Raw genomic sequence first — 26706 nt, 5'->3', positions numbered from 1 at the left:
CCAAAGACATCCTTGATCTACCAAAGTTTTGGTATTGTGCCCACAGGATGGAAAGACCCATTCAGTAAATGTTTGTTAACTACTTGCTTGGATATACAAATGATGAGTGGATGGATGGATGCATGGATGGTTGGTTGGTTGTTTGGGTGGGTGGACAGATGGATGGATGGGTGACGGGTGGATGGATGACTGGCGGAGGGAAGGATGGGTGATGGGTGGATGGATGGATGGGTGATGGGTGGATGAATGGATGGGTGGAGGGAAAAATGGATGACCGATTGGACGAATACACAGACGGTTGGTTGAATAAGGGGTTGAGTGGATGACTGGATGGTTGCTCACTGACATTTTTTAAAGTTATTCTTGACGACAACAATGGTAACACGGTAATAGTGTCAGATTAAAACAGTATATCCCAAACTGATTGTCACAAAATCCCCAGCCCATACGATGCACCTCAGAATAAGTATTCGTACTTAAATAATTTTAAGAAACGCTATATACTCTAACCCTGTATGTCATGGTCGTGATGCCCATTAGCATGTGACAGCCCTAAGAAGTCCTGCAGTGAGGGAACATGTTTAGCTCAGCACACTTTATTAAATGTTGGCTAAAGGCTTCGTGAGGAACTCGCTCACAGAGCATCCGTCACCCAAGGTTTTTTAAACTGGTTAACATTTGAGCAGGTGAATGAGGTGGTGAAGACCCCAGGCTCGAGGACTTGGGCCGGGCAGCTGAATGTCTGTTAAGTGGAGAATGTGGTTGGGGACTAGGGACACATTTGGCCCTGCCAGTCTTGCTCCCCTACACCCAGGCCGTTGGAGAAGAGGGGTGTTGTCTCACTTTCCTGAGCTTTCACGACCCAAAACTGAGTCATCCCCCTTTATCTTCCCTTTGTTACATTGGCAAGCATTCAGACAGTTTTAGCTGTAGCTATGATACAATGCTGCAATGACAAAACACTGCCTATTCTCCTTGGAACAAGAGGTCGTGAGGAATCCGATCATTTTTCCTGGAGAAGTCATCTTACATTTCAAACTAAAGACTCTCCAACCTCTTCAGTGGCTACAGCACACAAAAACCGCAGACGCAAAGGCTGAGAAGCTGCAGGAGAGAGCTACCTGGCTCCCCCTTCCCCCACCCCGTGAAAGGAGGGAGGCAGTCTGTAGAGACCCTGCCTGAAGGCGCTGGGAGAGAGGGTTAACCGGTCTACAGTGAAAAAGTGAAGCTGGGCTTCCGCTCTTCACCTCCCCCCTCCCTGCTTCAGTCCCTCCAGCCACACAGCCCTCATGCTGATTTCTTAAATGCCCCAGTGGCCTGAGCACATGCCACTCTTTCAGTCTGCATCACCTTCCTTCCACTCGGCAGAGTGGCCTCTGAGCATCCTGTGGTCAGCTCAGCCATCCCCCGCAAAGCATCGCCACCCTGACCACCGCCACTGCTTCCTTCTTCCTTCCTCCTCCCACGGAGTTTGTTCCAGTTTGGAGTTATTATATTTATTTCTCTATGCCTTTGTCCTTGCAGACCACACTCTCATGATGACCAGACCCATAGCTATTGTACCTCATCTCATCTGTTACCTGTCCCTGGCACAGTGCTTGGCCCATAATAGGTGCTCAATAAGGACTTGCTGAATTAGCAACTCCCCAAAGTGGTATTTCCAGGCATAAGGGGAGGGCAATGTTTTTGAGATGGTGCTACCCATCACCTCGCAAAAATCTACCTGCACATGATGCCATCTCTCCACTCAAAGTCACGTGTGGGGCCAGATGAAGTTGTTGGAATGATAACCTATCTTTTCTCGTTCCTTCCTTCTGATCAACCACGGAGCTGGCAGATCTGAACATTTATTGGAGAAAGAATTTCACTTTTATCCAGGAAAAGAAAATGCCCCTTGTCAAGACCTAAGATGAGAGGCTGGAGCAGAACACTCAACACGGAGGTTCCTTCTGAAATGCCCCTGCACATGCACGCGGATTTGCGGCGAAACTGTCCAGAATCCTCTGTAATTACCCCAGAAAGAGAAAGCACACACCAAGTCATGGCCTTGGGGTCTGAGGCTGCAGATATTTCAGTCCTGGTGGTTTCGATGCTGAAGCCACTCCACACGCCCCGTCCCACCAGCTGCCCACCGACTAAGCTGATGCTCGGAGAATGCCGCTCTGTGATTAGACCCCTCCAGCAGGACCTGGCTGGAGCATTTCAGAATTCTCTCTTGTGGCTTCAAAGCCTTGGGGCTCCCCCCACCTCTTCCTTAATTAGATAATGACAGGGAGGCAGTTACGCAATTTCACCAGCAAAATCCTTTTCTGCTTGTGGCTTTGCTCTCACTTCTTTGAGAATCCATTTTTAGCTTCCAAAAGTGGGTGCAGGCACTAAGCACAAAAGTCTTCAAAGCCGTTTCCAGTTCCCTGAACCCTAGTGAAATCCCACCCCAGGAAAAGGCTACTTGTGCCCACCCAGACAAGGGAAGGCTGAATGAGCAGCTGGAGACCATGATGTTTTTTCCAGCTTTCTCTCTTCTTCCTCCATTAGCCCCACATCCTGTGCATCAGCTACTCTGCAAGCCCTATTGTTCCCTGGATGCATGATCCCCAATCTCAGCTCTGAGACTTCGCATATACTGCCTCCATTCCCAGAAGGCAGCTTCCTCCTTTACCGAACTCAAGGACTCCTACGCATCCATCAAAACCCAGCCTCAATATCTCCCCTTTCAAGGACCCTTCCCTGACGGCCCGAGCAGATTTGGATGGCTTTCTCTGTGCTTCGATAGCCCGGCATGCACAGCCCAAATCGTCCTCCAGCCCAGCAGTGTCACAAGACTGTCTTTGTACAGTTCCTGTACCAGCCCACATCTTAGGGCTTCCGGGGGTACCTGGTACGTAATGGGCACCACTACTTCCTGTTTCACTCCTGACCCAGCACTGCACTTTGAGTCCCAAGTCCTTAGTGTAAGTCTTGGATTTGGCGCTAATTACCCATGTGACTTCAGGCAAATCATTTGCTTCTTGGGCCCCCAAATTTTGTGCCAAAAAAATGAGGGACAATACCCCGCCTCACAGGATCACAGTGAGGGTAGAGAGAAATGATGATCATGGGAGCAGGATGAAGCAGCACCCTCGTCTCTTCAGTCATTGATCAAATAAAGGGATTGTTATTACTGCTCTCTCTCCCTTTCTTCCTCCTCTCCTCTCCTCCGGCCCTTTCTGCTTCCTGAAGCATACAAATGGGGTCTGTGAGGAACTCCCCACGGCCCACCAAGAAAAACACCAGCACGAAACCCCAACACCACCCGGCGCCGAGCGGCGAGCTCTCCCTCCGGGTGAAGCTCTGCTGGAATGAGCAGCCCAGTCGCTGCACCATTTCGCCACTCTGTTGAGACTCGATCGATCTCTCCAGCAAAACCTCCTGCACCAGCAAAACTTCAGCCAACAGATTATAGGAGGATTAATCACCCCGCCCCCATGCTCCCGGCGTTCTGTGCCTCCCTCCTCCAAGTACAGTTAATCAAAGGACGTCCAGAGGCCCAAACCCCGCCTGCCTCTGTGACCTCACTTTGTGCTTAGGACACCACTCAGGTGTCACGTCCTGAGGGAACCTCTTCTGAGCCCCTCCGCCCCCAGCGTCTGCTCTGGGCCTGGGAGACCCCATCACCCCCGCCCCCACCCCACATAGCCCCATTGTGAGTCCGTGTAGCTGGCCTTGTCTGTTGACTTCTCTCCATCCCGGGGCGGGGGGGGGGGGGGGCGGTTCAGGTGCCTGGGGTGGAGGGTGGAGGGGTGAGGCGGTGCGGGGCTCGGAGACCAGCCTCAGAGCTCCCCAGGCTCCTTAGACCCACTCAAGAACTTGCCAGTAAAATGAGGGACAATGTGCATATTGGAAAATTCAAGTCCAGGCAAGCTCCATTTCTTGAATCCCAAAGCGTTTATGTAAGAATTAAGGTTCCTGCGGAAGACGTGGAAAGCTTCATCTGCCTTCTCTGAGCCTTAGTTTCCTCAGCTGTTAAATGGGAGGCATGAGTCTCTTGCCCCTTGGGGTTAATACGAGCTGTTGTAAGTAAGGTTCAAGCATGAGGCTTGGCCTCTCTAAAAGCTGAACAAATATGAGCAAATGGTGTTACTGTTACTATCAAAATAAATGCAAATTGATGAATCTGATGGGGAAAACAGGAGCACCAGACGGGGAAGAAAGGAATCCTTTTATTTTGATGGATGAAATGCAGTAGGCTTCAATCAAGACTGCGATTTTAAGTGGGGGAGTGGGATAGGCATGAAAGAGCTAAAAAAGCAGTTCCCCCGGGGGAAATTTCTGCAGCTCAACCTCCACTGATGCTTATGTGGTATTTCACTCCGGGAAGGTACCAGCAGGGAGGGCGGGCAGCACCCTTGGCATTGCCCTATGGTGGCAGCATTCAACACATTTGACGTATGAGGAATCTGAAATCAGAAGGGGCCAGTCAGAAAGGGAAATGAAGTGCTGACCCACGAAACCACAGACAGGAGCCTGGAGGACATGAGGCTGAGGGAAAGAAGCCAGACATGAGAGGACCTAGATTGTAGGATTCCACCGTAGGACATGTCCAGAGGAGGCAAGTCGACAGAGGCAGAAAGCAAACTAGAGGTTGCTTAGGGCTGGAAGAGATGAGGAGAGTCGGTAGTGATAGCAAGAGGGGACAGAGTTTCTTTTTGAGGTGATAAAAATGTTCCAGAATGGACCGTGGTGATGGTTGCACATATCTCTGAATATACTAAAAACCATTGAATTCTACACTTTAAATGGGCGAATTGTATGGTATGTGAATTATATCTCAATAAAGCTGTTTAAAAAGAGGAAGACAACAAAAGCTTAGGCACCAGTCAGGGCCACACAGGCAGGAGGCTGCAGAGACATGACCAACCCAGGTCTCCACCTGCGGCCCCTTCCTCACTCGAGCCTGCTTCCCCCCATCTTCACGAACGACTCCCAGGCCTCAGCTCTTGAGAACGTCTATCCAAGGGCAGGGCCCACCTACCCATACCTCCCCCGACCAGAGCCCTGTTTTGAAAATGTGAGCCGATGATCCGTTTCCTAATCACATAAACAGTCTGAGGATGGTACCTTCTGGAAGCCCCCCACTTCCACCAGCCCCAGCTTATCTGATCTGGTGCAGACGACTATAAATAAACAGTCACAGACTGCCCTGTCTGGATGAGCCATTTTCCGAGATCATATGAACTTGCTTTTAAGTAGCAGCTTTTCACAGATCGGTTGCTATGAGGCACTTTATTAAAAACCACCCATTTGCAGCTAAAATCCAGCTCCAACCAAATCCAATTTTCATATCTACTGCTTTTTTAGACATAATGATCAGAACATCATTTCTGTTTCTATGGGGAAGAATGGATTCAAAGGGCTGTTTTTCTGTTTGTTCTCTCTTTCCTTACAGGCAGGTGGGCTATATGCATGTTCCAGGCTGCTGTTTGCCGTGGCCCTGGAGGACCTCACTGGAGAACAAATATTGATGCTTTGTTAGCGCACACAGACATTCTCGGCAATGCTGATTAGCGCTTGGGGCTGATCCGACCAAGGTCAGGGGCTTGTGCCCCCTCAAACTGCACCCATTAGCTTCTCTTAGAGGTAAAGTTTCTGCCTCAGCCCCTACCCCACCTCCCTCTGACTAACATATATTACTGACCATAGTGGAGATTGAATGGAATACATGGGTGGGAGGAAAAGGCGCTAGAGTGAAAACAAAGAACGTGCCTTTCCTGTAATGGGTCCTCAACACGACCTGTGCGTCATACAATCTTTTCAGAAGCCCGGAGACGACACGCCTGGCGGTGGGAGGGGGCTTTCCAGTCCACCAGCATGGACCCGAATGCTCAGGCCTCCCTGCCTCTAAGGCTTTCACCTTCCATGGCTTCAGAGGATCGCATGAGGTCAACACCAGCTAAGACGTGTGAAGCCCTTGACACAGAGCTCAGCAGAGACAGGATGCTCAGTCCATGGGAGCCATGATGATGATAATGATTATTAACATGTTCCCAAGGTGGCCTTCGTCTGCTAAGCGTCTTTTCAACTCTCTTTTTTCGTAAGTTGTCCTTTGGTTTAATCATTTGCAATGAAATAGATCAGGACTGATTTGAGTTGGAAGCTATCTCTCAGGCTTCCGTTTATCAAATCCTTCCTCCAATCCTTCTCCCCCTCTCCCGGATTTGAATACATATGCACTCATTTAATAAATATTTGCAGAGACCTACTGTGTGTCAAGCCCTTGCCGGGAAATTCAAATGAGCAGGAGCAGACCAAGCTGTAGGGCACACTTATCTCCTGGAGAAATTGGAAACAAACTGGGTCATAAATACGGTGATGAGATATATACCAGGTCCGCAGGAAGTGGGGCCTGTCTCTGCACTTGGGGGAGGGAGGGAAGGATCCACAGAAGTGGCCCCCAGAGCAGGGTTTTAAAATACAGAGAGGAGATGACATGGGAACCAAGGAGGGGAAAGATATGCTGCAGGAGGAATGTCCATCAGGAAGTCCAGCGAGTGGGTCTGGGGCTCAGAAGAGACGCAAGCACTGGCCTCAGAGATCTAGGGGCCACCGTGGGCTGCAAATCATGCGAGGGGCATGCTGGGAAGAGCCAGGCTGGAGGAAGGAGCATTAAGAAAATCAGGAGAGGTGCAGGCGAGGGGGTCTTCACGGCAGGAAGGTGAAGAGGTTTCCTTCCACAGGACGGACGACAACGGGGTTCTCCCGAAGGTGTTCTGCCATTCACAGACTCATTACTCGCTCCCTTTGCATTTTGAGAGGTGACTTGTGCAAGCCCTGACGTTTTCCTTTAGGGAGCCCTGATGGTCCTCTGTGCCCTCATTGTGCCCAACCAGCAGCACCGGGCGCCCTCACGATGGCCTTCACCCGAGCCAGGCTTCATTCAGAGAGCAGCCTCCAGACTTCATCATGGGGGGAGAAACAGCTCACTACTTAAAAAAATTAAAACAGTCAGTCATCAGGCTGAAATAAAACTCTCGCCTCCGCCAGCAACTTCAAAGTAGAGATTAAAGGCTGATCTTAAGACTTAAAGGCACCCAGCTGATGGCTTTGGGTGGGAGCCTGTTTCTGCAGAATTAATTCTAATGGCAATTCTAGAGACTGGTTATAATAATAGCACTCACCAGAGACACACTATGTACTAAGGTCTCTGGATGATAAAGTGGATGGAAATAGCTTATTTCCATCCCTAAATTCACTAACAGAGAGCAGTTAGCCAGGGCAAATCACGGCTAATGACGCTCGGTTGTCTGCGAATTCATTTCTGGACAGTACTGCCAGGAGCTAATGCATTTTTCAATGAAGAGGAGCGTCAAGAAATCTTGATGCTAGTGCGGACTGGTTAATCATTATATTTACATCGTCTCGGTGGGGTGAGGGGCCAGCTGGAATGTCCTCTGGGGTTAATGGACATTTTGGAAAATGTGAGAATGCAGCTTGGCAGGGCAAAGATACGTAAGCCATCTATTTCAACCCCAGGGGCCGAGGCGTTCTGCCTGTCGTCAGGACTGCTGAATTGCTGCTCGGTCATTTTGGAATTAAAAATGCATCTCCTCTCTGATTAGCAGAGTTCAGCTTCTTTTGTGAAACTTCTCAGACAGTTTTATTCCCTGGCTACCTCCACACTTCTTCTCAAATCTCTCCTCCAAGGAGAGGGGGTGTCAGGGCAGAATTGATTTGGCAGCTCAGCGTGAACGTGATTTATCGATAGCAGCGTGAGATCGTATACAAATTTGGCTTATCATTTTGATGTATTGGCCATACCTGATGATAAGGTGCGCACTACTATAAAAGTAAACTCACTGTGGCTCCTGAATGCCTTTTTTTTTTGGCTGCACAGCATTCCCGGGAATGATCGATAAGATGTTTCATTTAAGTACCGAGCAATCTAGAAACCGCGCAGGAGCACAGGCGCCAGGAAGCAGGAAAGCTTGAAATTAACAGGCGGCCATAGAAAGTGTAAGATTAATTTCATTTTCTTTTCTTATCTTATGCTCTCTTTTATGTCCTTCCCTACATAAAAGGGAGATTAATTAATCCAGGAACGATCTCTTTGTTGGCAATATTACATTATGTTTGACTACTTAATAGAAATCTGAACTAGAGCAAGGCACAATGCAAAGAGCGCATCCCGAAGGACAGAGGGAGAAGTCTTTTCTGAGCAGAGAAGGCAGATTCACAGCTGCTGTCAAAGGCCCGTGGCTGGGAGAGTGAAGCTAAGGCCACCAGGCATGCATTCATTCACGGATTCACCCACTCTGCAGACATTCCCTGACATCCACGGTGGAGCCGCCCTCCCTTCGCCCTTTGCTTAAGAAAACCTTTGGGCCACACCTGACCAAGTTTTTAGGGTGATTTGGAACCAATCTGAAATTCAGTTCCATTCAGTAAATATTTATTGAGCAGCAGCCATATGTTCAACACCATCCTGGCTGTGTGGGGAATATCAAAAGGGGTGAGCCATGGCGGCTGTCACTGAGGATCTCGCATCTAATTGGGGAGATGAGATATACACACAATACAAGGCAATTATGGAAATAGCACGTATTTAAATACCACTCTCCTGTTTACCCACATGCTCCTATCACTCTCTCATCCATTGTTGGAACCTCTCGACAACTCTGGGAGGGAGGCAGGGCAGATATGATGAGTCTCATTTTGCAAATGAGGGATTGGAGGCTCAGCGGGGTGGGGAGGATGGCCTCAAATCACCCAGCCATAAATGACAGCGGCAGGCTGCCAGCCAGGGTCCTCGACCATTCTGTGCTGTGTTTCAACTAATCAACTACACTGATTAAATGCCCAAAGAGGGGGCGCAGACGGCGTGCCGGAGGACCGCCGCCCCACCGCCCCTCAGCTGCCCTGGCGGGAGAAGCTGGCCTCACACGGGAGGAGAGCTCTCAGCCTGGTGCTGGGAGGGGATGCGTGACACTGATCTTGCCTTTGAATCCTGCCCCAGTTTTCCAGCAAGGACCCTGATGGTGACAGGGAACGGGGACCCCCTTCTTTGTAGCACCCCACTCCTGGAAGAATCCTGCCCAACCCAGTAGGAGGAGACTGGGCAGCAGGCAAACACAGGCCTTCTTGAAGACTGCCCCTGGGGCCAGGTGGCTGGTCCAAGAACGCTGGACATCGACAACTGGTGCTGATCACTTGCAGCCCCTGCTTTACCATGAGCGGCGAGCATCCATGGCAGGTTACTACGCCAACAAGGGCACAGATGATGCCTGAACCCAGGTCTCCCCAGAATCCGGCATGGGCACAGCAAGGGGGGCGCTCAGTAGGGACTTTCAGATGAGCACCTGAGCAAGGGAGCCTGGCCACCTTGCTCGTAGAAGGGCAGCTCACAGCCGCCCAGCCCGTCTTTGCTGGATCTCTCCTTCTGCTTCTCGTTCTGAGTTAGGACAGATGAAATCACTCCAACTCAAGGCCCATGAACCACACGGATCGATGGTGAGGAATAAAGTTTGGATTTTTCAAAAACCTTCATAGCAGATGGCCCCAGGAGACCAATTGCAGGCTAAAATATGACAAGATTCCTAATTAAATGTAATTAAATAAGCATTAAGAGAGAGACTGATGCTCCTCTCCCCACAGTACAGCACTATGTGCCAAAGAATACAAAACTGAGCACGTCATTCTCTGGAAAAAACCGTAAAGATGATACAGCCCAACCCCCTAGTGACCCAGCTGGGGAAACTGAGAACAGAAGAGTTAGGAATTCAATAAGAATTTTTGGAGATGTGGGGCCAATGACAAAAAATGGATAGAAAAGTGGCCATTTTGGAGTCATGCTGTTAGCATCTAAAAGGTCCTGCCACTAGCATGCTTTGTGACCTTGGGCAAGTTACTTAACCTCTCTGTGCCTCTATTCTTCCTCTAGGCCAGCACCATCCAATAGAAATATAACTCGAGCCACATTTGTAATTTTTCATTTTCTAGTAGCCAGATTCTTAAACAGTAAAAACAAAAGTACAAAGCAAAAAGAATATAATTTAATAATACATTTTATGTAACCCAATGTGTCCAAAATGGTATCATTCCAGCATGTAATCAATATAGAAAATTATTGATTAAATAGTCACATTCTTTTTGTTTTTGGCCCTATGTCTGAAATCTGGTGTGTGTTTTACACTTACAGCTCCTCTCAACGTGGACCAGCTACACTTGAAGTGCTCAAGAGCCACACTCAGCCGGTCGCTACCTTACAGATGGCGCAGGTCCAGAAGATGGGCCTCAGAACTGAGTCTGACCTGTTGTGAGTTTTAAAATAAACAAGACGTGAAAAGCGCTTAGCAGCGCCCCTGAGTGTCCTTAGCACCCAGTAAATACGAGCTGCCATTATTATCAGAAAACCAATGTCCAAACAGCTCAATCAGAAAGGAGGACCACCATCCATGGCCCGAATTTACGACATTTTCTCGTTCAAATCCTTTCCACAGAAACGACCCTGCACACGGCTATTGGGGGGATTTCTTAAGTCTCTGGGTAAAGCTACGGAAAACAAATGGTGGCTCCAGGAGCTGGTCCTTAAAGCAATCGGTGAGTCCCAAGATTAAAATTCAACTGCAGCCAAATTCTGCTATAAACAGCTTCCCTCCACCTGGGGTCCGGGAGGCGGGCAGACGCAGTCCCCTCTCCTGGGCATCCACCCATGAAAGCCCCGCCTCACGGCATCACCCAAAGCTGTCAATTACCCGTCATGCCCGCCCGGCTCCCAGCTACAGCAGGCTTTTACAGTCCGTCTGTAAGGCGCTCTCAATTTGTGGCCGGACCTTCCTAAGGCTTGTTCTTACCCAGCAATCCAAATAAAAATAGTGCTATTGATCACAAAGGCATCAATAACGTCAGCCCTAAAGCTACTCGTGCACATTTTTAATTGTCCTGTCCCTTTTTATATCTTTAAATATCACCATAAGCTTCTAGGAGACAGGCTTCCTCTCCTTGGGAGGGAGGAAAGCGCTCTCCCTGCTCAGCTGAAAGCAGTCGGGACTGTACCTCACACTGTTAATGATGGCGAGGTCCCTTTTCGTGAAGAAGAAAATAAACCACCGGCTGACCCCACTTTGGGCCCGGTGTTAGAACGCAGAGGAAATGCTGTCCCATTACGCCTAATTTCTCATTGTTTTCCCGACTGGTTCACATCCCAGCAATTATGCTTCATTTGCTGGAACAGAGAACAGTAAAATGCCCAGCTGGTAGGCAATCCCCCCGTGATTAAAGCATGGGCCGATCAGAAAGCTGACGTCCAATAGATTAATCAAGAAATAAGGAAGGAATGCCTGTGTTTGATGCTTGTGAATCTGCACATGTGGATCTCCAGATGTTTCAACTTAATTTTTACCGCCATAAAAACTAAGAAAGAGAAAACGGGAGTGATGCCAACAGCCAGGCAAACGCCCCCAGCAAAGCGACCATTCGGCAGCCTCTGGAATCTTCTTCTCATGTCTGGTGGAAGGCAGGCTCCTCCCCAGAGCCGTAAGCAGGGCCTTCCTGGGGCCTCTCGAAGTGTGTGCAACGTGGAGAAAAATTATCGGCTCCGAAATTTGACAAGAAAGCAGCAAAATCAAAATTAATAAATGCTTCATTAAACGCCTGCCAAATACAGCAATGAGGCCTCCTCGGCGCTTGTTGGATGCAGTATTCACGATGCGGTCGTCATAAAAACTTCATTACATTTGAGAAAACAGCTACGAGAACTCCTAAGGATGCTATTGGTTGTGGGGGGAATCACAGGTAATTCCGACTTTGATGAATTACCCACCACCAGATAATTTAAGAAGCTGAATCATTAAACTCCTTTCAAATATTTTTACTGCAAATAAATTGTAGTTAAACTAAAGTGTGGGTGTGTTTTAATTTGTTTGAGACGATGGGAGCGAGGCCTCCAAATGGAAGACTGCCTGGAGCTTACCAAGGGCTTACAGGAGCTTAAGTCTGCATCCTCCAGATGCTACCCGTGGGCTGGGGGCCCTGCTCCCTCACACCTGAACAGCTCAGGTAGTGCAGGCCACCTGTAGGGACCGAGGGGCTCTCTCAATGAAGGCCATCTCCACGGGTCCAGTCTCCGTCATCTTTGACATTCTTGGGCTTCAAAGGCCAGTTTCTCCCACCCACACCCCTCCTGAAATCAGCTAACTACTTCTGCTGCCGTTCGCCGGCGTGCCCACGGCTGAGGGGATGAGGTGGTGATGACATGCTCACTTAGGTAGGGACATTTCTAAGCAGCGTGAGAGAGCTGAGTAACCACCTGCTTTGCAGGCACAATTCAAACGGGCACCTGGGAGGCAGGCCACAATGACTGGTTGACTTGTTGCCCAGGCAATGTGTGTGCCAGGCAAAAAGATGCTCCCTAAGTCAGAACGGCTCCACTCTCCACCATCCCACAGTCTTGCTCGCCCAGCCAGAGGGCCTGAGGCTTTTAATCTCCCCAGTCAACATGAAGGGATACCAAAGGGCAGCCTTGGAAGAGCTCAGGGGACTGCACAGCTCCATGAATTGCCACCAGAGCAATTTTGCTCCCCAGAGCCATTTGGCCAAGTGTGGGGACATTTTGGGTTGTCACAACTAGGCGAGAAGGGGCTGCCACCGGCACCTAGTGAGATGCTGTTATACCTCCTACAAGGCATAGGATGACTCCACAATACGAAAGCCCTAGTCCCAGATGTCAGGAGCACCGCGGTGGAGAAACCCTGCCCTGGAAACCTGGAAACCGAAGCAGCCTGCCCCTGGCAGGGGCTTTCTTGTGGACTATTTACAACTAGGAGGGCAGGAAAACTCAAGCTGAGGGACCTCACAAATCCACGGCAGACAGTGTACCCAGGTCTCCAGGCCGGAGGAGAAACTGTGTGGGGTCTCATGGGCTGCAGAAAATCCACTGTTTTGGCAGCTCTTGCAACTGGACATATTTTTGATGGAGTCAAATGAGGTTGTGAATCACCAGCTTTCAAGAAGAAAGAGCTCTCCATTTCTGAGTCATAAATTAAGGACCAGGCCTCTCGGCGTCCTCAAACCTCCCCCAGCGTGCTCACGCCGTTTCTTCTGTGTGAGCAACATTCTTTTCTTTCACGTAGATTTCCCTTTTCAGGAGAGTTCCTTCTGTCTGGGGCCAGTTTTAGATTATTCTTTCAAATAAAATAACTGCAGAAGAGATTAATCATAGCCTGAAATTGAAAGGGAGGAAGCCACATCCCATTGTGACCTTCTAAGTTCCATTGTGACTGCCTGCCCAGCCTCAGATGAAGTCTGGCTCTGGGAGGGTGGTAATTTTTGCAAAGTGGTCCTCAGTTCTGAATTCCACTCACTGTGGTCACTATGACAGCTTCTTGGATTTGCGAATTAAGCGGCGACCTCATAACTATTAGTTTGGAGCCTGACAATGAAAATAGTGGTAATAAATACTGCTCATCAGCAACTTTGCTATCAGATATAATTTGGGGACTGTTGGTGGAATTGCCTTCTGCTGGCAAAGGCAGAGATTAGCACTCTGAAAAGCAGTGACTAATTCCTGTGTTACTGTGAGCCAGGTAGATATTAACTCTATTTTCCAGGAGATGAAACTAACACAGAAAGGTTAGGTGAGGCTTGCCCGCTCCACAGGGAACCGGTCCTGGGGTGGAAATTAGAGCCCCAATGTGGTGGGCATCAACAAGAGGTAAAACGTTCATCCACATGATAGATTACAGTTGGAAACCCTGCATCCGTGTTCAGGCATGAAAGCACAACACAACCACAGATTGGAATGAAAGTAGGATGGAAAAGAGAACAGAAGGAACTGCTCCGGAGAAAGGGTGGGAGTGGGCAGGGGCCTCCCAGCAGAACATGAAAACCATCAGCCTTACAGCGAGAATCTCCCCACACTACACTCTAGCTTCTTCCCTAATTCCAAACCTCTTCCTTGTCCGTGTGAGAACCCAGGAGGATCTCTGGAAGCGAAGCCCAGTCAGCTAATTCCAGGGCGCCCGGCTCAGCTGAGAGATGCATGGGAAACCCAAGACTCATGACTACTAACCGTGAGGCACAGAATTCTGAAAAATGACCCCTTGCTTGCTTTCATAACTTTTCAGGAAATGCTGCACAATTATCCTTTCTCTCCTCTCGCTTAAAAGTTGAACTGAAATTAATTTTTTTTAAACGAGTTGGTTATAAAAGAAAACCATAATGCCTTGCCCCTGGGTAATTCCTTCTTGATTAAAGTTGGGGGCTGTTGATAAAATTGATGCCCACTGAGCTCGAGGCAGAGGAAGACCTGTGTCTGATGCTCATTTATGACTGGATGGGTTTTCCAGGCAGGGAATGAACATTTTGAGTGAGTTTTCTTGTAAGAAAGTGGACACAGCAAACAGAAGTGGGATAGCTGGCAGTCGGTGGGCACGGGTAGGGGCAGGAAAAGGCACAGGACAGCCAGTGGGGTTTTCCCGCTGGGAAGTAATTCACCCTTTTGCTAGTAATAGCTCCACAATTTTACTTTGAAGGCTCTCAGTCTGAGAGGTTCACGGGAGGTGGCCCTGCAGCTACGCCCCGCCACCCCAACCCCTGCCTCCAGGGAAGGACACACAACCCAGCCTGGTCATTCACTCTCAAATAATTTCCTGCCCTAACTATCGGGAAGGAGGTGCTTTCGTCCTGAGGGGTTGCAAAATTGCCAGGCTACAAGCCTGGTACCGCTGAAAATCATTGTTGATACCAAAAGGGAGAGTCTTCTGAAAATAGAGCCAGACTAGAGGAATCCAAGACCTGAAAACAAGCCAGGGCCACCGCTACAGCTAGGCAGGTTGTACACTGCACAAGGTCTTCCAGCTGAAGGAGCAAGTGGGGAGTGAAAGCTAGCCCATACTCTGCTCAACAGCCACACAGCTGGAGGGGCCCCTCTTTCCAATGCACTCAGAGATATGAGGTGCTCACCAAGGCGGGTGTGTGCAGGGCTCTGTCTCCTCAGAGGGGACGCTTTCTTCAAATTCGTACAAAAACACCATATGGGCTAGTGTTGGCATGAATACAACTAGATTTGAAGCCATTCTGACCCTCAGCTCCCTAGTTAAACAAGCCAATATATTGTTGATTGACGGCTCAAGGCAGCTGGAGAGGGTATTGATCACAGCAGCCGAGGAGGGGAGACAGGAATGCGTAAGGAGGACCAGGACCACCTTCACAATTAAAAGGAGGGAGGGGGCAGGAGGTTTTCTCTGAAGGGGAGCCAACCACTGACGAGACCAACCAGCTAAAGGGGGCCTCTCTCAACAAAGACCAGAAATGCTGTCAAAAGGGCATCCAGAGAAGCTGGGCTTTTACAAACGTACCCTGTTTTACAGCTTTGGCTTTAAAAGTACAAAATTGTTTACATAAATATAAAACAAAGGAAAATTTAAATTAAAAAAAAAACAATTTAAGTGAAAATAATTGCACACAAAGAGGAAATACCTGAACACGCTCATCAAGTTGGTGGTTTAAGAGCAGGCACAACGAACCCCGGCCTGCAGGTGGGCCAGGCCCAGCTTGCTGCCTGCTTTTGCAAATAAAGTTTTATTGGGATACAACCAAGCCCACTCACTTACATTTTATTTATGTAGCTGCCTTTGTGCTACAAGTAGACATGAGTAGTTGCAACAGAGACCGTAAGGCCTGCAGAGCTGAAAACAGATGCTCTATGGATGGATTTCCTGGGGGGGCCAAAAAGAGCCACAAAGAAACCTTACAGGGCTGGCCCAGTGGCACAGCGGTTAAGTTCACACACTCCGCTTCAGCATCCCACCTACAAAATGGAGGAAGATTAGCACAGATGTTGGCTCAGGGACAATCTTCCTCACTTCCCACCCCTCCACCCCACAAAAAAAGAAATCTTAAATTGTTTTTGGGAATAATAACATTTTAAAAGATATTATTGGGCCGGCCTGGTGGCGCAGCGGTTAAGTTCGCACGTTCCGCTTCTTGGCGGCCCAGGGTTCGCCGGTTCGGATCCCGGGTGCAGACATGGCACGGCTTGGCACGCCATGCTGTGGTAGGCGTCCCACATATAAAGTAGAGGAAGATGGGCACGATGTTAGCTCAGGGCCAGGCTTCCTCAGCAAAAAGAGGAGGACTGGCAGTAGTTAGCTCAGGGCTAATCTTCCTCAAAAAAAAATAAAAATAAAAAATAAATAAATAAAATAAAAAATATTATTGGTATTGTTATTTTGAAACACACATGCACATATATGCACATATATATAAAGCCAATAAGCAATTATCTTAATTACTGTCAGCCTAAGAGAATAATAGAAATATAAAATCAAAGTAATCAGAGAAAAACCCTGTCATCTTAAATGTGAAAGGAAAATGTTAGTATGAACATATGAGGTCTTTTTCTCTGATCTCTTTCCCAGCTCTGTCCACTGAAATAGCCTGGGAACAATGATTAGTCTGGTAGCACTGAGCACCCACACTGCCCAGATTGTGGTCTCTAAATACCAGCTCCCACTACAAAGAACCAGGGCTCCTTGGAGAAATGTCTGGTTCCAAGTTTAGAACAAGAAATGTACCACAGGGGCCTGGAACATCTGGTCACCCCAGAAAGCAAGGGAGCCATCCAAGACTCCTGAAGCGGGGACAGGGTATCAAAAGGGCACAGAAAGCAACTTGAAGAGGCTCCCACTGGCTGGGGATGGGACAATTTAAACATCAAGAAGGAGAATCACTGTAATTAATGAAAACATATCAAATATGGGAAAATCCATGTGCTCACAATGGTTCCTGAATTCAAAACAAAACTCATTGGCACCTTTGGCGGTTGCTGTGGACCTAACTTATCATTCTGAAAACCGGTAAATAAAGAGAAAGACTCAAGTATTTATCTCGCCTTTCCTGTACCAACTATACTTCAGGGTAACCAAACAGTTAATGAGGAGATATTTTTTATAGAAGAATTCCAACTAATAAATGCAGAAAGACTAATGCAATCTGAATATCACCATTTTGCAACCTCCAGTGACATAATGGGTCTAGATAAGGATCATCATTGGCTGATGAAACCATTCATTGTGTGAGAGGCTAACGGAGCACTTGTTAATGGATGGATCAAGACAACAGCAACCGAAGCCCCTGATCAATCTTAATGTCACCGAAAGACAGAAAAGCAGACACACCCTGCACCTCATGATGCAACACGGTGGCAAGCACACAATATCACTTCTGAAGCATTCCTGTCGAAAAGTCTAAAGTGAAGCTCTTCAAGCTTCTAGACCTGAGAGCTAACTACCAGTCTGCAGAAAGCAGGGGATGAGGAACATGGTAAAAGACCACCAGGTGTACCCAGCCAGCAAAACCCAGACTACGGCAATTCCCAGAGGACAAATGACTTGGTTCCCAACAGAAAAATAGCAAGAAAATGAAAAAGAGGAGGGAGATTTATTAAAGGTTTTCAAAAACAAATCAACCAGATGCAATGTGTGGACCTTGTTCGGATCTTACTTGGAGCAAAGCACTGTGAAAAGACATTTGCGAGGCAGCCAACGGGATTGGAACAGTGACTAGATATTACACGACTTTAAGAAATCATTGTTCGTTTTTGAGGTACAACTACGATATTACATTACTTTCATGAAGTCCTTATCTTTTAGAGATACATAGTGAATTGTTCATGAATGAAATGACATTATGTGTTAGATTTACTCTAAAATAATTGGTGGAGAGGGAATGTGGGAGTTTGATAAAACAAGATTGGCATGCTGCTAACGGTTGAAGCTGGGTAATGGTTCGTGAGGGTTCACTGGCCTGCAGTAGTCTCCCTATTTTTGTATAGATCCAAAGCTTCTGCATTGAGTAAAGAAAAAAGGCATCTAAGGATAGCAGAATGAAGGATCCAGAACCTACCCCACTGTACCTCAGTGACTGACTGGTACAGACGCCAAACTGCCTACAGAAGGGACTGAAAACTCAACTCCACGGGGCAGGTAACAGAGGCAGAGGGAGAACAATCCACAGTTCAGACAGGGTCCTGCCCCTGTGGAATTCACAGTCTGGTCAACAATCCCATAGTCACGAACACACAACTATACACTGAGTTGTGTTTTGGAAGGTAAAGCAGAAGATCAGAGCACACAGTAGAATGGCCAGACCTAGTTTGGGGGTCAGGCAGGTGTCATGAGCCATTGATGCTGCTCTCCAAAAATTCCAGTTCTCTCCCCTTCTGAACACAAGGCAGGATTGAACTTCCTGGCCGCCATGTGGTTGGTGTGGCCATGTGACTAATCCTGGCCAAAGAAATGAGTGGAAGGGACATGAGTGTCATTTCTGGGCTGAGCACTTAATTTCTGGTGTGAGGCCTGCCAGAGCCCACTTTTCCCTCTGCCACGCTGCCTGGTGATGTTCCGGGTCATGCCCGATGACCAGGCCCTGGAGCAAGGATGCAAAAATATGAGCGCAGAGCCCCCAAACAACCCACAGAGGGCATGAGCTCTGGGTGGGAAATAAATCCTCATTGTTTTCAGCCACTGAGAGTTTGAGGTTGTTTCTTACTGCAGCTTAACTGAGCCCTGCTGACTGACACAGAGGGCTTCCCCAAGGACCCCACTCAGCTGTCATTACTTTATACAAGACGGGTGAAACCCAGGCAGGCTGACTCCAGAGTCTATGCTCTTAGCCTCTGAGTTATTCTGCCTCTTGTGGGATTCTGGGGCAGAATATTCAAGAGACTCCAGTGTGGCTGAACGAGAGAAGCCAGAGGATGCCCACAGGGAGGCTGCAGAAGAAAGCAGGCCAGAACACCAAGGCCTTTCTAGACGCTGACACAAAGAAGGAGGGGCCAGGAGTGACGGAGCAGATTTCTCGTGATCATTGAACCATATACAAATAGCGAAGGAATGGTCTCCAGATTATATAAGGAACTACGACAGGTCCAGGGGAAAATACAAATAACCTGATGCAAAAACGGGCAAAAGATTTGAACAGGCTTCACGAAGATATCCAACAGCCATTAAGCCCATGAAAAGAGACTGGATCTAATTAGCCATCAGGGAAATGCAAATTAAAAGCACAGTAAGATACTCTACCCCTCACTCCCCCAGAGAATGACAAACTAAAGAAACAAAAAAAAAACAAACACAAAACCACCAAACAATAGTAAGCACTTCCAGGGTTTAGAACTGCTAGAACTCTCGTCCGCTGCTGGTGGGAGTGCAGCACAGGACCAGGCTTTGGAAAACTGTTCAGCGATATGTATAAAAACTGAACATACCCTGGGGCTGGCCCGGTGGCACAGCGGTTAAGTCCATACCTTCTGCTCCACTGGCCCGGGTTCACCGGTTCAGATCCCAGGTGTGGACCTACGCACCACTTGTCAAGCCATGCTGTGGCAGGCGTCCCACATATAAAGTGCAGGAAGATGGGCATGGATGTTAGCTCAGGGCCAGTCTTCCTCAGCAAGAAGAGGAGGATTGGCAGCAGGTGTTAGCTCAGGGCTAATCTTCCTAGAAAACAACAACAACAACAAAAGCTGAACATACCCTATAACACAGCCAACTTGTGCCCAACAGAAATGAACTGCACAAGAACGTTTATGTGCATCATTTGTAGGAGCCCTTAATAGAAACAACCCAAATATCCATCAACAGCAAAATGGATAAATAAATTACAGCACATTCATAATCAGAACGCTATCCAGCAAAGACAGTGCAAGAACTATACCCACACACAGCAGCATGCTGGAGTCTTATCAAAAAATGTCATGCAGAAGGAGCCAGATGCAAAAGAATACGATCTGAATTACTCCATTTAAAGAAAGTTCGACAGCGGACAAAATGAAACGATAGTGTTGGATGTCAAGACAGCGGGTCTCTTTGCAGAGCAGTCGGGGGGCGGCTTCCGAGACGGAGAAGGAGGTGACTTCACGACAGGGTTGAGGTTCACAGGGGGGCACTGTGAGATTATTCTTTGAACCCCTTTTTTGTATAATGTTACATTTCAATTTGGAGGAAAAAATCACTTTGGCTGCTGTGGGAGACAGGATGAAGGTGGGACCTGGGTGGGAGTGCCGAAGGAGGGGCCAAGCACAATGCCCAGGCTTAGGCATGCCAATCAACTTTGCCCTCCTCATTTCCTTCGAGAAGGGTCCATTTTGTACCTCAGCTATCTGGCTTTTAAGGAAAGGGTTGCCTACTTCCGATTTAACCAATCAGAGAAGAATCACAGTGATTTTAAAATATAAGGATATGGATGTACGTCCCTGTTGGGATCAAAAGAACTACAAAGAAATCTTAAGCAGTTTTCAGGAATAATAATATCGTTAGCAGGGCGGCCCTGTAGCTGAGGAGTTCAGTTCACCCACTCCGCTTCGGTGGCCCAGGGTTTCGCCGGTTGGGATCCTGGGTACGGACACGGCACCGCTCATTAGGCCATGCTGAGGCAGCGTCCCACACAGCACAACCAGAGGCACTCACAACTAGAATACACAACTATGTACTGGGGGGCTTTGGGGGGAAGAAGATGAAAAAAAAAGATTAGCAACAGATGTTAGCACAGGTGCCAAAAAAAATAGTAATAATATTGGTATTGTTGTTTTGAAATAGAGTCAGTCATTAAGCAATTATTTTAATTCTTTTCAGCCTAAGAGAGAAAAGAAATACAAATATAAGATCAAAGCGATCGAGTATCTATAGTTGGGACTTGATGGGCACATGTTGGCTGGGAACCAGCCCGGGCACCTGGACCCTGAGTGGGGTCTGTGTTTGTGCCCCTCCTTCTCCCAGAGACGAGCTGCCGTAGTCCCACCCCCTCCACCCCACCACCCATGCCTAGTACCCTGACTCATCCCTCAACCTCAGCTCCAAACGCACTTTCAAGGAAGCCTCTCCGAGCCCCCAGACCCTGCAGGTCCTCCGTTATAAGCTCTCGTGTCACCCTGTGAAACCACCATGTGTGATGAGCTGTGTGTGTTGGTGTGTGTGTGCGAGTGTGTGTGTGTGTGATTGCTTGTTACCATGGGGCCCAGTCCCTGCACGCACCATCATTTCCTCCACCTAACAATGCCTGGCACACGGCTGAAGCTCAATCTATACTGAGTGAAACTTTGAAAACATCACAATAGCTAAGGTTTGCTGAGCACTTACTCTGTGTCAGGCTATTGTGAGTATCCCCTCATTCATCCTCTCAGCGACACCAGCAGCTAACATGTAGGGAGCGCCTACTCTATGTCAGGCCCACCCTAAACGCTTTACATATAATCCCTCTCGTCTCCTCTTCACATCAAGGCTACACCATCTGCGATGGTCAGTGTTGTGTGTCAACCCGGCTGGGCTATTGTACCCAGTTAGTCCATCAAGCACTAGCTCAGGTGTTACTGTGAAGGTGTTTTGTAGAAGGCTTAGCATCAACAGGTGACTTTAGATAAAGGAGATGGTCCTCAATAATTTGGGGGGGCCTCATCCAATCAGTTGAAAGGCAAAGCTGAAGTTTCCCTGAAGAAGAAGAAACTCTGCCTGTGAACAGCGGCCTCAGCTTCCGCTCGGAGGTCTCCAGCCCGCTGGCCTGCCCCGCGGATTTCAGCCTGCTTAGCCAGACCTCGCAGCCCCGTGAGCCGATTCCTTAAAAGGCACTCTTAATGTAAATATCCTTCTAGTTCCGTTTCTCTGGTGTAACCCTGACTAATACACAATCTAACTTTATAAACAAGGAAACTGAGGCAGGGGCCAATTTCTACAGCTTTCCCAAGGTCACACAGCTGGGGCTGGGATTAAGCCCAGGCAGTGGGGCTCCAGGGCGGGCCCCCGGACCACCACAGTGCTCAGTCTCCGGCAACGAAAGCTTCCTTCCCCACACTTCTTCTTCTTGACCAAGGAGAGGCATGGTCTCGGGGGGCCTGAGGGGTAAGGAGGGGGCTGTGCAGGGTGGGTGAACTTCTGCTAGAGCCGAAGTCGAGGCAGAAAGTCCTGCTGCAGTTGGACATGGGTTGAGTCGGGTCAAGGGTGGCAATCAATAAGATTAATAAAGCATAACCGGAGTTTTTATTCCCCCTGTCGTGATGGATGAGGCCTTTGAAGCAACGAGTGGAGGCCTCACCCTGAGCATCCGGGGAAGATTTGTGGACACATTTCTATGAAGGATCTCCTTCCCGCTCCCGGGAGTGTTTAAGTTGACTTGCTTCTAACCAAGATCAAAGAACAGGCTGGAGAGATTGTTTCCCCGATTTGTGTAAATCAGCCAGACAAACCGCGGCCTCGACAACCACTGATGTTTCTCCAGTTGGAGGTAACTTGTTAAGAAGCATGTCAGGCAGCTGCACAAATCCGAGAGCCTCCGTGGGAAAGAAACTTCAAAAAGAATTGATCACTTGCTGCCCGACTTTCCCTTAACTATTTCTGAGGCCATAATTGAGAAGGCCCCAAGGCCCACTTCTCACGTATCCTTCAACCTTTCAGAATGGATTTGACTGATCATTTTTAACACTAACGCCTTCTATGTTTGTAGAGTTTTCAGATGGCCACAGACATTGTCTTGTTTCAACTTCCTAACAGTCATATGAGGTGAGGGAGGCAACAGAGATTGCTGCCATCTTGCTGGTGAGAAATCGAGGCTCAGAGAAGTCAAGGGTCTTGCCCAAGGTTAACCAGACACGTGGCTGACAAAATGAGACCAAGTTGGGCCCCAGCCCCAGCCCCTCTCTGAATGCAGGTTTCCTTCTCATTCTGCCAGTGTTGACTGAGTGCTTCCTACATGCCCAGGACTGGGCTGCACACTTCCGCTCTCTTTAAATATTTCCTGATCTACACATTTTCCTTTGCCTTGGGATATGTTTCCACGGTAGGCATAGTGGCAGAAGCTACTTCAGAGAATTCCATCAGAGCCTCATACACACCACACAGACACACACCACACACACACACACACACACACCAGCCAGAGTCCAGGAGACTCAGGAATCACACAGAAAAAAACCAACTCATTTCTCATCTATGTACATCTGGCACTGCCTTCCACACTGCAAAGATGGTCTTCAGATCTATGAAAATTAATAAGTACCATTCTGAGCACTTAACACGAACCGAGCCCCATGCCAAGCACTTCTCATATGTTAGCTCTTCTAATCCTCTGGAGCAGATCACATTTGATGTCCATTATACTAGAGAGGAAATGGAAACTGAGACTCAACAATGTCAAGTCCCTTATCCAAGGTCACACAGACAGCAGGAGATGGGACGCTGGTCCCAACGCTCCTGTCCCTGACCCGATGTTTCCCCAGATCACACCTTCACCTACTACCTCTCACTTGGTGTCATTTCACCTACCACCTGTACTATCCTTTGCTTCATGTTATTACAGAAAACATTATTTTTACTGAAAAATTGCATTTTTAAAAGAAGTCAGACAGCTTCAGAGATGGAAAAGTGAAAAGAGCACCACCGCCATCCTCACGGCTACAAGAAAACAAGCCAGACAACGTGAAATTTTGCAACTCTTCTTGAATCCAGCAGAGAGCTGAGGTTGCTGGGCATCCACTAACCTGAAACCTAAGGAAAGATGGGTGCCTCCAAGGAGAGACAGGACCGGAGCATTTGCTTACCTGGAGTAGGTGCCATGGAGGCTGGTAGAAAAAAATAAACTAAAATATTTAGCAAATTGCTAAAGGCTGAGCGCAGGCTAGTACGACATAGGACTTCGGGGAGCCACAGACACAAGAGGAATTCATCCTATACACAGGTTTGTTTCCACAGCTGAAGTGGTGCTCACAAAAAGACAGGAAAGAGCAGGATGAGAATCCCGAGAAAGCTCCCTCCCAGGGTGGGCCTGGAGGGGGATAGCAGCTGCAGCAGGAAAAACACAAGCCCCACCAGGATCCTGCTCCCCATCTCCCTAGACTTCTAGGGGAAGGGCAATAACTCTAGCACCCTAAGAAGCTGGTAAAAACCAATGAAGCTGACTGAAGAAAACAATAAAAACAAACCCTCTATTCCTACTCCCAGGCTTGGTGACTTGGGCAGGAAGACAGCTTCAGCCCAGACCTACAGCTTGGTGTTGGACAGGATCCCACGATGCCTGGCTGAGATGGGGACATATTCAGAACAACAGAGAACTTTCCCCATCTCCCACCAGGCAAACCAGCATGAGTAACAAGTAACAGCATCCACTGCTGGGAGAGGGGCAAGAGTGTGGAGAGAGACTCTCCCTGGGAAAGTGCAAAGGAAGGCTTAAAGCTGAGACTGAAGCAAACCAGCCCCCAATCTAAACATAAGCCAAGACAGAAGGACTCTGAAGCGGTGGGGCACTGGGGGTACCAAGAGCAACAGCAAAACCTAAGCCCCGCTGAACTCCTAAGTAGCTTGACTCAACTCCCCACACTAAAGGCCTCAGAAATAAAGGCACACGCCATTTCCAGACACAAAAACTATTTACCTCAGTCTCCATCGTCCTGCACTAGATGTCTGGCTTCCAATAAAAAGTTGTGAGGCAGTCAAAGAAGTGAGGAAAAGAAACACATTGTCAAGAGACAAAAGAATCAACAGAATCAGACTCAGAGATGGTAGAGATATTGGAATTATAAGACGGGAATTCTAAAGAACTATGATTGGGGCTGGCCCAGTGGCGTGGTGGTTAAGTTTGTGCACTCCACTTCGGTGGCCCAGGGTTTATGGGTTTGAATACTGGCTGTGGACATACACACCACTCAAGTCATTCTGTGGCAGCATCCCACTTAAAAAATAGAAGAAGAATGGCACAGATGTTAGCTCAGGGCCAATCTTCCCCAGCAAAAAATAAAAATTTTTAAAAATGAAATAACTGATTAACATGTTAAAGGCTCTCATGAAAATGAGGACACCACTCATTATCACATGGGCAATTTTCAAAAGAGTAGAAACTATTAAAAAAAAATCAAACAAAACTGCTAGAAATAAAAACCACCGTGACAAAGATCAAGAATGATTTTGACAGAATCATTAGAACTTAACACAGATAATAACAAACTTGAAGACAGGTCAGTAGAAATTACTCAAACTGAAACTCAAAGAGGAAAAGGAGTTAAATTTAAAAAAAGGTAGAGCATCCAAGAGTTGTGGGACAATAACAAATGGTCTAACAGAAGTATAATTGGAATCCCAGAAGGAGAAGAGAGAACAGGCAGAAAAAAAATATTTGGAGAAATAATTATCTAACTGACATTTATAGAAAACTCCACCCAAGTAGACAAGGAACATACACCAAGACAAACGGTATTCTGAACTGTGAAACCAACGTGAATACTTTAAAATAATTAAATAATTGAAATTATACAAAAAGCATTTTCTAAAACTAATGACAGATACCAAACCACAGATCCAAGAAGCTTGGAGAACACCAACCAGGATAAATTCAACAAGGAGAAAATTGAAGGCCAGTGCAGGGGGGGTGGGGGGGGGGTGTGCGGGGCAGGGGGTGAGGAGTGGAACACATTACATAGAGATGAAGAAAGATAAAAATTACATCAGACTTCTCATCAGAAACTAGGCAAGCCAAAAGACAATGGACATGACAACTTTCAAGTGCTAAAAGAAAAAACTATCAACCCGAAATTTATTCCCAGCCTGTGGGTGAAATACAGCCTGCTGCCTATTTTTGTAAATCAACTTGTATTGAATTTATAAAATTCATTTATGTATTGTCTATGGCTGTGTCACACTACAATGGCAGAGACAACAAGTGACAAAAACCATATGGCCTGCAAAACCTAAAATACTTACTGACCCTTTACAGAAAAAGTTTGCCAACTTCTGCTCTAAAAGATAACTGACTTTCAAAAACGTAGTAGCAAAGCAAAAGCAGTAGCAAGCAATTGTGCACTTCTAGCATACGCAAAAGTAAAACACATGACACCAGTGGCACAATGCTTGGAGGGAAGAACTGTTAGCATATTGTAAGTTTCTTAGACTGGACATAAAGCAATATCATATTATTTGAAGTTAGAATATTTTTTTGTAAAGATTGGCACCTGAGCTAACATCTGTTGCCAATCTTCTTTTCTTTTTCTTCTTCTTCTCCCCAAAGCCCCCCAGTACACAGTTGTGTATTCTATTAGTAGGTCCTTCTGGTTGTGCTATATGGGACACCACCTCAGCATGGTCTGACAAGTGGTGCCATGTCGGTGCCCAGGATCCAAACTGGCAAAACCCTGGGCTGCCGAAGCAGAGAGAGTGAACTTAACTACTCGGCGACGGGGCTGGCCCCTGAAGTTAGAATTATTAATTAAAGATCCATATTGTGAAACCTAGGACAATCACTAAATTTTTTTAAAGAGATGTAAATAATAAGCCAATAGTGAAGATAAAATAGAATCATAAACAGAAGGATGGAAATAATAACAGTAAGAGCAGAAATTACTGAAATCAAGAACAAATAAAGAGAAAAATAAATGAAACTCAAAGCTTTTTCTTTGAAAATCAAATTGATAAGCCTCTAACCAGACTAACCAATAAAAAAAGAGAATAACACAAATTATCAATATCAAGAATGAAAGATTGGACATCACATTGCAAAGATTAAAAGATAAGGGAATATTACAACAAACTCTATGCCCCAAAATTTGACAACTTAGATGAAATAGAGAAATTTCTTGAAAGACGCAAACTACCAAAGCTCACTCAAGAAAAAACAAATAACCTGAATAATCCTTTATCTATTAAAGAAATTAAATGTATAGTTAAAACTCTCCAAAAAAGAAAACTCCAGGCTCAGATG

The 26706-nt window shown here is 47.3% G+C and overlaps 1 long non-coding RNA gene across 1 annotated transcript; it reads left to right on the top strand.

Annotated features, from left to right (window-relative positions):
• The first annotated feature begins 3590 nt into the window (after positions 1 to 3590).
• LOC111770044 (uncharacterized) lies at positions 3591 to 11872 on the top strand. The gene is made up of 5 exons (XR_002802979.2): positions 3591 to 3682; positions 5426 to 5616; positions 5795 to 6070; positions 7871 to 7989; positions 10172 to 11872. It is a non-coding gene; the product is annotated as an uncharacterized lncRNA (long non-coding RNA).
• Positions 11873 to 26706: the final 14834 nt, after the last annotated feature.

Source organism: Equus caballus, chromosome 22, assembly GCF_041296265.1.
Source record: "Equus caballus isolate H_3958 breed thoroughbred chromosome 22, TB-T2T, whole genome shotgun sequence".
NCBI lineage: Eukaryota > Metazoa > Chordata > Mammalia > Perissodactyla > Equidae > Equus > Equus caballus.
This window is presented reverse-complemented; position numbering and strand designations above follow the sequence as displayed.